The sequence below is a fragment of the Miscanthus floridulus genome, chromosome 8, assembly GCF_019320115.1.
Source record: "Miscanthus floridulus cultivar M001 chromosome 8, ASM1932011v1, whole genome shotgun sequence".
Classification (NCBI taxonomy): domain Eukaryota; kingdom Viridiplantae; phylum Streptophyta; class Magnoliopsida; order Poales; family Poaceae; genus Miscanthus; species Miscanthus floridulus.
In genome coordinates, this window is record NC_089587.1 from 111,389,859 (window position 1) to 111,402,304 (window position 12,446).

At 43.9% G+C, this 12,446-nt stretch overlaps 2 pseudogenes; both read right to left on the minus strand.

The window, feature by feature from the left end:
* Positions 1-2,199: 2,199 nt before the first annotated feature.
* LOC136469729 (uncharacterized) lies at positions 2,200-8,577 on the minus strand (annotated as a pseudogene).
* A 96-nt stretch (positions 8,578-8,673) lies between these two features.
* On the minus strand, positions 8,674-10,062 carry LOC136473266 (protein MAIN-LIKE 1-like; annotated as a pseudogene).
* Between the last annotated feature and the right edge of the window lie 2,384 nt (positions 10,063-12,446).

Sequence of the window (12,446 nt, forward strand, 5' to 3'; positions counted from 1 at the left end):
ATGTTGTCTAATCTTGGACTTTGCATTATATTGTCATGTAATGCACTTTTAGTTTATCGTCATGTACTTCAAATGTTGTTATATTGATTAATGTGCTCTATTATTGAATCTTTCATAGTGTTGTCGGTTTCATTATTTGTTGTCATAATATTGAGCTCAATATTGCATAGGTAGTGAAACAAGCTCATGTAGTGCAAATAAAACATAACAAAGTAGTGAATTACCTAATTCAACACACACAACATATGAAATGGTATGTGATGACATGTACCAAACTAGGGTACAGAGGTCCTGGACTAAACCTAACATGCCTTAGGTAATTGAAGTAAACAACAAGCACATAAAATGGCATGTGAGAATATGTGCCAAACAAGGATACATATTTCCTTCGACTAACCCTAACATGCCTTAGGTGATTAAACCAAAAAACAAACACATGGATATGGCCCGTTAAAAAGATTGGTTTGTCCTAGTAGTGTGGCCACATAGCAAATTGTGTTGCACCTTCTGCACAGTATCCTTCCATTGTTGGTGGTGGTGGCGGCGGAGGACCCTTGTTCCTGTGATTAGGGTAGGTGCAATATGGATCATTGTAGAGTGCCTCCTATGAACTGACACCATTGTTGCCGTCTTCCTGTTCGTCGTCCTTGTAATCGCTGCTAACTTCTCTTTCTAGATCGAAGATACGGTCCTGCAGGTAGTAGATATACTCCGCATGCGGATAAATAGGTCGCGGATCGACCCACCTAGTGAACCCATAGTTTTCTTTGGGCAAGGAAAACTACAATAAGTATGTCATGTAAGTTGTATAGAAAAGGAACATATTGAAGAAACAAATGGTAATAGCAATTACCCATGCTCGCGGGCATTTGAAGAAACGACGACCTCCATCTATTCCCTCGGTGAACATCTGCACTAGCCAGTCCTCACCGTGCATGTATTTTGGCCACTCTTATTCCCGTTCATCATATCCTCTCAGTGGTGCCACTTTGGTGAAATCACGTTTGCTCTCAACTAGGAACCTCTTATAAAGAGCTTCCTCAAAGAAATCGAGACCAAGAGAACCCTCCCACAAAATGGTAGTTCCCTTCCCCTTTCCTCTTCCTCTGGATGACCCTCCAGACATTGGTACCGCAACGAAAGAAAATACTGAGGAGTGCTCTTCTTCCTTATTGTGTGTGTGAATGAGAGGGAGTGAGGGGTTATTTATAGGTTGAGAGGAGGAATGGAGGCCTCTCAATGTGCCATGTCAGCGATCCGTGTGCCTCTTCACCTCAGCCCTTGGATCAAACAGTAATAAGATGGATGGTGGAGATGGAGTGGAGTTGTGCTTCCTTACATGTCTTCCTATCTTGAGCAAACCACCATTCCTATAGGTGTACTATTCTTCCAAAATACACATGCCACGGATGTTGGAGAGGCGGTAAGAAGCACCTGGTCAAGGTTGGGCCCAAGGCGAGCCTATAGGGGGGCTGGCAACCCCAAGAGTCGGTCGACCCCTAGAGACACCATCCTATAGGTGTACTATGTAAGTAAAGTGATAAATCGCTGTTGTCATCGTACTCCTCGTCCTTGTAACTGAAAAATCTATTTTCATTGTCTGAAAAGCCTAGATTCGTTCACTGTTACTGAAAAGCCTAGATGCTATAGGTGTACTATGTAAGTGATGTGATAAATCGTTGTTGTCATCGTACTACTCGTCCTTGTAACTGAAAAGTCTATTTTCCTTGTTTGAAAATTCTAGATTCGTTCACTGTTACTGAAAAGCCTAGATTCATCTGCAAAGCGTCTGTACGATACGATTGGACTATACACGTTCTAATGAATTTACATTTAATCTGTATACTACATTTGTGCCTTTTTAGCAGTGTAGTATAATTAATGATTGACGGAAAAAATTCGCAAAAGTTTCCCTTGTTTCTGGAGCATCTACGGTTACAAACAGAGACATCATTATATAATCCAAATCTTTAATCGTCCAAAGAGCACAATATAACAACATCGAACATCACAATCAACATAACATGTCGTGCATAGTCCAAATAATCTACAATGTCCATACAGTCCCAAATAGTTATAGGAAAGTAACTACATACTTTCCAAATCTCCACACATGCAAAATAAGCGAAGTCCATGCAGCCCAAATAGTTGTGGCATCGAATCTAAGTTGGTACCATAGTCTTAACCTACAAGTCATCGTCACTGCATTCTAGTCTTACCCTTACCCTTGTGGCCAAGAGCGCCGGTGCCTGAAGTGTACATGCAAGCCGGATGGCGTCGTCTCATTCCTACAACCTGCGTAGGCTCAGTCGAAGGAGCGTCCTGAAGCCGAGACTCGGCAAGCTCATCATAACCACACTCCTTGGCCTCCTCATCATCCTCGTCTCCGTGGCCTTGGAAAGTGTCCATAGTCGCAGCACTAGTACCTCCGTGAGAAGAAGTACCGAGGCCTACAGGTGTGTCCCATTGTCGTGCGTGTGGCCCATGTATGTCCATCGCAGTGGTCGTACCACAACCACAACGAGTTGTAGCACGCCGTAGCCTACGTGCTAGCCTCTATCATGCAAAGATGCAATTAGTAAGCTGTTGAGTGCATACGGATAAGTTATTATTCAAATGATTGCCATATCATCATCATACTACTTCTGTTATGCTAGATGTCATGCTTGAGTAGTGAGATATTAAGTAGAAAAACTACTAGCTCAAACAACTTACTTAAGCATAAAAAAACAAGAGGGCTAGTGTTGACTTACTCCAAGAAAGCTGTTTAGTGTGTGCTCGTCCACGCCTGTCCTTGGAAACCGTTCGATCTCAATCACAGATTGCTTTAGCGCGTTGCCCCGCAAAAAAAACAACTATTAATGCGCTTAAAATATGAAATTAGAATCTTACCGAAATTTTGATATTGAAATTACTAGTTCAAAATGCAAAATGAGCAATTTTCATGTTAGAACCAAAATGGAAAATGTTGGATACCTAAAATTGTTACTGTGGTTAGAATAATACATAATTCAAATTTGGCAAACAGGCATGTACAGAGTATCTCTTGGGTGAAAACAAAAATATGTGCAATAGTAAGTAATAGTTAATGTCATATACAGGCAAGGAGAAGTAACTTGGCCACACCGGGAAGTGACTGGCAAATAGGAACGGTATGTATTTTGTTTGAATATTCTGCTCAATGGCAACTTGGGACTCCTGGTACTTACTACAATAGCCTAGTATTACCTCCTACAATACTACCGTACTAATATTTGTGCTGCCTGGAACAACCCACTGAGGCAGCCGGTGTGGCATAAAGCAGGATGGCTCTTCTTAAGCTTGCAGTTGTAAGCTTGCCTACCAGCTGAGTGCCGAACCTCGATGCTTGCAAGGAGAGCACGCACCGAACAACAACAACAACAACAACAACAACAAAGCCTTTAAGTCCCAAACAAGTTGGGGTAGGCTAGAGTTGAAACCCAACAGAAACAATCAAGGTTCAGGCACGTGAATAGCTGTCTTCCAAGCACTCCTATCTAAGGCTAAGTCTTTAGGTATATTCCATCCTTTCAAGTCTCCTTTTATTGCCTCTACCCAAGTCAACTTCGGTCTTCCTCTGCCTCTCTTCACGTTACTATCCTGACTTAGGATTCCACTACGCACCGGTGCATCTGGAGGTCTCCGTTGCACATGTCCAAACCATCTCAACCGGTGTTGGACAAGCTTTTCTTCAATTGGCGCTACCCCTAATCTCTCACGTATATCATCGTTCCGAACTCGATCCCTTCTTGTATGACCGCAAATCCAACGCAACATACGCATTTCCGCGACACTTAGCTGTTGAATATGTCGTCTTTTCGTAGGCCAACATTCTGCACCATACAACATAGCAGGTCTAATCGCCGTCCTATAAAACTTGCCTTTTAGCTTCTGTGGTACCCTTTTGTCACATAGGACACCAGACGCTTGCCGCCACTTCATCCACCCTGCTTTGATTCTATGGCTAACATCTTCATCAATATCCCCGTCCCTCTGTAGCATTGATCCTAAATATCGAAAAGTATCCTTCATAGGCACTACTTGACCTTTCAAACTAACATCTTCCTCCTCCCAAGTAGTAGTGCCGAAGTCACATCTCATATACTCAGTTTTAGTTCTACTAAGTCTAAAACCTTTGGACTCCAAAGTCTCCCGCCATAACTCCAGTTTCTGATTCACTCCTGTCCGGCTTTCATCAACTAGCACTACATCGTCCGCGAAAAGCATACACCAAGGGATGTCCCCTTGTATGTCCCTTGTGACCTCATCCATCACTAAAGCAAACAAATAAGGGCTCAAAGCTGACCCTTGATGTAGTCCTATCCTAATCGGGAAGTCATTCGTGTCTCCATCACTTGTTCGAACTCTAGTCACAACATTGTTGTACATGTCCTTAATGAGCCCGACATACTTCGTTGGGACTTTATGTTTGTCCAAAGCCCACCACATAACATTCCTTGGTATTTTATCATAAGCCTTCTCCAAGTCAATAAAAACCATGTGTAGGTCCTTCTTCTTCTCCCTATACCGCTCCATAACTTGTCTTATTAAGAAAATGGCTTCCATGGTTGACCTTCCGGGCATGAAACCAAATTGGTTCATAGAGACCCGCGTTATTGCTCTCAAGCGATGCTCGATAACTCTCTCCCATAGCTTCATAGTATGGCTCATCAACTTAATTCCCCGGTAATTTGTACAACTTTGAATATCCCCTTTATTCTTGTAGATCGGTACCAATATACTTCTCCTCCACTCATCAGGCATCTTGTTCGATCGAAAAATATGGTTGAACAGCTTGGTTAACCATACTACAGCTATGTCCCCGAGGCATCTCCACACCTCGATTGGGATACCATCCGGTCCCATCGCCTTACCTCCTTTCATCCTTTTCAACGCCTCTCTGACCTCAGATTCTTGGATTCTCCGCACAAAGCGCCTATTGGTGTCATCAAAAGAGTCATCCAACTGAAAGGTTGTGTCCATATTCTCACCATTGAACAATTTGTCAAAATACTCTTGCCATCGATGTCGGATCTCATCCTCCTTTACCAAGAGATGCTCCCTTTCATCCTTAATGCACTTAACTTGGTTGAAGTCCTGTGTCTTTCTCTCACGAACCCAAGCCATCCTATAAATGTCCTTCTCTCCTTCCTTCGTACTCAAATGTTGGTAAAGATCCTCGTACGCTCTACCCTTTGCCACACTTACAGCTCGCTTTGCAGTCTTCTTTGCCACCTTGTACTTCTCTATGTTGTCCGCACTCCTGTCATGGTACAAGAGTCTATAGCATTCTTTCTTCTCCTTAATAGCCCTTTGAACTTCCTCGTTCCACCACCAAGTATCTTTAGCCTCGCGTCCCCTTCCTTTGGTTACTCCACACACCTCTGAGGCTACCTTCCGAATGTTGGTTGCCATCTTGTCCCACATACTATTTATGTCGTCTTCTTCCTTCCAAGAGCCCTCTTTGATAACCCTTTCCCTAAATACCTCTGACGTCTCCCCTTTCAGTTTCCACCACTTTATTCTTTCAATCTTAGCTTGTTTATCCCTACGGGCACGCACCTGAAAACGAAAATCTGCCACCAAAAGCTTATGTTGAGAAACAACACACTCCCCTGGTATCACCTTGCAATCCAAGCATGCTCATTTGTCCTTTCTTCTTGTGAGGACAAAGTCAATCTGGCTACAGTGTTGTCTGCTACTGAAGGTCACTAGATGAGATTCTCTCTTTCTAAAGAAAGTGTTGGCTATCATCAGGTCAAAAGCTACCGCGAAGTCCAGAACTTCCTCCCCCTCTTGATTCCTACTACCATACCCAAAACCTCCATGAACTGCCTCGAAACCTGCGCTTGTAGTACCTACATGTCCATTAAGATCTCCTCCTATAAAAAGCTTCTCACTACTAGGTATAGCTCTAACCAGGCCATCTAAGTCTTCCCAGAACTGTCTCTTAACACTCTCGTCGAGGCCTGCTTGGGGGGCATACGCACTAATTACGTTCAATACCATATCACCAACGACAAGCTTGACTAAGATAATCCTATCTCCTTGCCTTCTCACTCCCACCACCCCATTCTTGAGGTTCTTATCAATCAAAACTCCTACTCCATTTCTATTCACGACTGTCCCTGTGTACCAAAGCTTGAAACCTGTATTGTCCACCTCCTTCGCCTTTTGACCCTTCCATTTAGTCTCTTGAACGCATAATATATTTACACGCCTCCTAGTCGCGGTATCAACTAATTCTCTTAACTTACCTGTAAGTGACCCTACATTCCAACTAACTAAACGGATCCTAGTTGGTTCGACTAGCTTCCTTACCCTTCGCACCCGTCGACTCTGATGCGAAGACCCTTGCTCATTTTTCACTACACCCGGGCGCCGATGTAGTGCGCCACTAAGGAAGCGACGACCCGATCCTTGGTTACTTGACACCATGCCCAGATCACGACACGGCGCGTCACGGGGGTGACGACCCGGCCCTTGCCCATTTAACACCATACCCGGGTTCCGATATGGCGCGTCGCTAAGAGGATTACGCCCCAACGATTTTCTTTCGGGTTTCATCTCCATTTAAGTGGCTAAGTTTTTACATTGGCTCGCCACGCCTAACACAACCCTCCTCCTTTACCAGGGCTTGGGACCTGCTATGCTGGGACACCAAAGGCGCCCCACCATAGGCAGAGTTGAGAGCACGCACCGAAGAGGGAAAAAAAGCAAGGACGGGGATAGCTCAGGCGATGCGTCCACGGAGAAAAGCACCCTCCCTTTTTCTGATGGAGTGGAGCAGGCGATGGAGGTCTAGGCGCTGCAGCTAGGGCCATTGTGCTCCAAGCCAATGCCAGATAGACAATGACCAGAGCTGGGTAATGGTAGATGGACAACCCGAACAGCGCAGAGCAAGCAGTGGAGGTGTATATAAATTCAACACTTGATCAAAATTAAATAACACTAAAAAAGGATCTATCAAGAGTAAAGGCTCAAATTAACCCAGTAGCAAAAGTCATCATACAGACACAAAAGGCGGTACTTGTCAGCATGATCATGCTTGTTCACATACTTCAGAAGCTTGATCTCATTCAGAAGGAATGACATGTACTGAACTATGCGGCAGAAGGATAAGAAAATTAAAACCTAACCCATTCAATGCCACGAGCAGCAATTAGTTATGAAAACTGCTATGTTTACGTAAAACATAGGGAGAACGTGCAATATGCAGAAAAGAAACTTTAGTCATCTCTTAGAAAAAGATAGGACCTGAAGATTGTACGTGGTATCGAAACTATGAACACACCCTTTTTTCGTGCTTGCTGCGCAAATAAATGCACCAAAGATCACTGAGTTTCACTTGAGCACCCGAAATTAACTTCATGCATACTGAAGAAAGATATGGCAATAGGCTGTTCCAAATGACATACTAAATAAATGTTACTAAGCAGCAGACAAGGTTTGTCAATGGTGCCCAAAATCTCAACGGAAACGTTAATTCCCAAATGAACTCAACCACTGAATGGTGGACCTGACTAATATAACTTGCATAGGGAAAAGAATGGGAGTGGGTATACCAGTATATGTACACAAACTAATGTAGCTGTAAAAGATTTTCATCCTCTAGGTTAACTTGTTCCACAACAGAAATGAACCGATGATTGTTAAAATAGTTATCGCTATGAAATATCACATGCACACGTGGTATAAATTTCTATTTCTATATTAAGAGAAAAAGATAAACCAAGAAATCTTTATTAAGAGCAGCAAATTTGCATCAGCCTCACTGAAGAACCTAAGCACCTAAGTCTATGAATGATATTTAAATGATGGGGTTATAGTTGACATTACCACTCGGTCCAGGATCGGCGCAAGCTCCACCTGTGTTCCGGCCCTCGTCGCAAGGTCGTAAGACGATTGTTCATCGTCGGAGGACTTAATGTCGGCATAGTCTATTTGGGTCCATTGCACCTTCAACTTGGTCCTTGTTGCCCGTCTGTACCAAGATAGGTACGCTCTGCAGTTCTCGTTCGTGTGGGGCCGGTCATTCTCATACAAGTTCTCATGAAAGTGATCCTAGTGGTCGATGTAGTCACGGTGCAAGGTCTCAAAGTCCGTCTCCTTTTTTTGTTTCCGACGATCGATCCTGTAGGATGACATAAATGAAATTGCAAACTTATAGGCTTCAATAGGATATCATAACAAAATTGGAGAGCAGACACTATGACTAGTTGAAAGTGACCCTCGCATCCATAAGTACAGAAAAAAGACATGTTTCTCTTCTTTTTCTAAATAATTATTTATTTTTGCAGTCTACAGAGCTTCACATATATACAGATTTCTTAAGAATTGTCCTGGAAATAATCAATGCAATCCTTACATATGCATTGCCCAGAAATCTTGAGGTATGTATTGGCCTGCAATTCAGTTTACTTGACAGGACTAGCACAGCTTCTAACATTTTTCTACAGGTTGTGTATGCTGTATTGCATCGACAAGAGGTTTTTGAGCCACGTTTCAATGAACTGCTTGAGAACATATACACAGTATGTGTTACTTGCCGTTCATGGCGTGGAGAAGGGGTGAAGGCAGTAGTTTCGTCTTCTTTTAGAAAAGACAGTGATCTCATCATATTCAATAAAGTATACAACAATTCAAAGACGCTTACTTATGCAAGTCTATTGACGTCGAGAACGGCTCCACGGGCCACTCCTGCCTCAACCCAAATTGACGTGCAACCCGGTGTGGCAGGTGGAACTCAACCGCGTAGAAACAGATCAACGGGCACCACATTAGGTATAGTTCTTCATCCATCTTGCACATGATGCTGAACCCAATGTGATCATACTGTTTATCATCGTACGACTCCCAACTAACCTGCATTTGATTATTTAGTCAAGTAGTGCTTACATCGGAAAAATAAATTAGTATGTGAAATGCAGCTAACTCATCAGCCCTGGCGTGAGTGCGTTGAGCTCGTTCGCGAACTCGATGTAGGCGTGTTTACTCCGGGCGAAGGGACCCTTAACCTGGTCCCAAAGGTAGGCATATGTCGGCCGACATCGAAGGCCATGCACCTCGAACCAGGGACGAGGATCAAGAACTTTGGGCCGACCGACCGGTAGACGAGACCACATCCAAAGCTGAAGCAGGTAAACACATCCTCCTAATGAAGAGTTCGGCGAACTCCGGCGGCATGCCTCGCAAAGCTGCTGGTACAAGTACCCCAGCACTGTGGAACCCCAGCTGTAGCCCCCCTCCATGTGCCAGTCAGTAAGACAGGGTAGGTACATCCATGACGCGGTGTCTCCCGTCCCATCGGGGAACAGAACACAACCAAAAAGGTACATGATCCATGCCCTGCAGTAGTAGGTAACTGTCTGCTCGTCTACATGATCAGGACACTGACCAAAGTTCTGCCTCAGCCAACTAATGAGTACTGCAGAGGAGCGGGTACCCGGTGTCTCTGGAGGAAGCTCTCTTCCAAGGAAGACCTCCACTCTACCTCTCCAACCAGCAGCAGTGCAGTGCCCGATAACTGGGCGGCCACTTATACAAACACCTAGGAACTTCTGCGTAATCTAAAGAGTAACGGTCATCTCACCGCAAGGTAGGTGGAAGCTATGAGTCTCCAGCCTCCATCTACAAAACAAGAAAGAAGTACTACGGTTATATACACATCGAGAACCAAAAATAACTGGAAGTGAATCTGTTCATAATTATGGTACCTGTTGACTAGAGCTGAGATCGCCGCGGGGTTAAAGGCAGGCAACCCACGGCGAACCTAGAACGATTCAACATCAAGTCCAGCCCTCTCAAGGAGAGGAGTGTACCTATCGTCGTACCGCATGTCCTCGAACTTATCGTGGGTTCAAGAACAAAGAGGGTACAGTTCTTGCAAAGAATAGAAATTATTAGATTAATTCGTGAACACAAGTACATGTACAGAGGAAAAATAACAAGCAGAAGTAAAGTCGTTACCTCCCCCTCCGCAGTGAGTCGCCCTCGGTGGTTCTCCTCATAGTATGGCTCCAGCAGGTGGAATAGCTCCATCCTACAAAATATAATGAGAAAGTACAGATTAGTTTTATATGAATAAATAAATAACTTTTTGGTACTAGTAAACATGCATGTGAAACATTAGTTATTTTCACCTGACTAAGCGGCCAATGGCATGTACGTGAATTATGCCCAAGTCTACCACATTTGCCACATTGGTTCTGCTCGGGGTCTGTAAGAAAGGGGGTTGCTCTCCCTCGTCTCGTTCTACCGGAAACCTGGTCCATGATCATTTTTGTGCCTCGTCCTCTTCTAGGTTCCACGTTTGTCCCAACGTGTATCTGGATCCACAATGTATTTTGGCCCAGTGTAAGGTGGCCACTGACCCTCATCTAGGAAAGGCTCGAAATGGGGAGACCAAGTCTGTACAAGGCTGTCAACACTGAACTCTCATGGTATCTGGGTCTCGTAGGCAAAGTTGCGATGCTGAGATGTTGCAACATAATGAGAACAAGGAAAGTGGTACTGCCTGGTTTTCCCACATCGGCATGAGAAATTACTAAGTACCACAATATAACTCCTGATGACCTGGTACTTACCGGTGTTGTGGTCAAAGCAATCGACGTCATGTGCGGCAGCCCTTTCCTTTGCCTTGTCAAGATGCTTCTTAGGTTTAGGTGCCCATTTCTGATTATTACTCTCTAGTGCCATTGCTTGAGCGTGTCTCTCGTTAAACCATGCAACTAGCCTATAAAAGGTGAATGATACAATGGTATTGACGATCATGGCATGTTATCGACATGAAATTTCGTTCCGTGTCGGGGCACACGAGCAAGCCGGAAGGGTCCGCTCAATGGAGCTGGAGATCCACCTAGCTTCAACGTAGAGATTATCGATCCTATGCACTTCTCTTGAGACATGCCAGTCAATTTGACCCTGCAAAATTTCATGCTCCGGCCTCGTCTTGAGGTTTCATGTTCCTTGAGCAAATCCTAATATCTGACACCGTCATCGCAAAGGCCTCAAACCCTAGCAAATCCTCTATTCTATCAAGCCATTATTCAAGCGTTCTTCGTCAGACTCAAATCTACTTTGGCTTTAATGGCGACCAGCGACCACATCCCTAAGGTATGCTTTCCGAGTTTTCCATTCTTCGAGTACCGGTCGCTACCATGTATTTCTTTTCTCCTTAAATTTATTCCATCTGATTTATAGGAAATGAGGAATGAAATCTTGATTCCATCAGCTGTTGCTTCCAATGTCTATTTTCTTGGACCTATCGGTGATCCTGACCCATCTGATTTCATCTGTCAAGAAACTAACCAAATCCCCTTCAAACAGTCTATAGTGGACTCGTCCTCCTAGAATATCAAAACCCCCTTCAAAAACTGGCCTAAAATGCCCAAGGGGTGGAGAAATTGGTTTTGTAGGGTATCCGAGAAAAAGGGCGGAGATTGAGAGGTGTATGATTTGAATCAATGTTTGACACTTTCATTGTTCGGGATGGAGAGGAATGACTCACTCTTGATTTCCGCATCCTATTTCTGGTCTAATGCCCTGAATGCCTGTCTTTGGTCATGGCTCGATGACTATTACCCTGGCCGATTTTTACATGTTGATCGGCCTTAGGATAACTGGGTCAGTGCATCCTTATGAGTACTTGAGTGTTGGTTCCAAGAAATTAGCCAAAATATTATACTGCATAAGATGGGCAAGTTATATTCTGAACCATATCAGAGACGAATCGACTGTTATTGAAAGGGAATATGTGGCCTTTCTGAATATGTGGTTGGAGAGATTCATCTTTTGTGGGTCATCTTGTGGTCTGACTTATAATCACAAACTCATGGCAGAGCATCTAGCAGTAGGCAAGGATATCCCTCTTGGAAAGTATCTGCTAGGAGCTGCTTATCATCTGATGTACTAGGTAGCCGCACAATTACTAAAGAATGAACCAGTGCATACCATTAGTAGCCCTTGGTGGTTGATACAAATGTGGCTCAACTTGTATATGCATAAGATTGTAAGGCCTGATCTCAGAAGCCTGAGTTTTCCTTCCTCCAACTTTGATGAGGAATACAGAGGTGAAGAAGGAAGAACTCGGCAGTGCATGAGCTATGGTGAGGCTACATCGGCTATAACAATTGATTTTGATATTGGCCATCTCTTCAAGAAGTTTTATAGAGGGTTTGATGCAGACGTCCTGACTTGGTTACCCTATGATGTGGATGAGAACAATAAGCTGATCTTCCATTTCAAATTTTGATTTGAATCAGGCTATTTGGATAAGACAACGGCTGCAATCTTCAATTCCTTCATCAAGCCCTGTGTTCTTCCAGCCAAATTTTGTCATGGCCACGGCAAAATGGCTACAGGTTCCTTCATCCTAGGCCACCTTCCAACTTATGAGTTTTACAACCCTTCATTTGTGGCTCGTT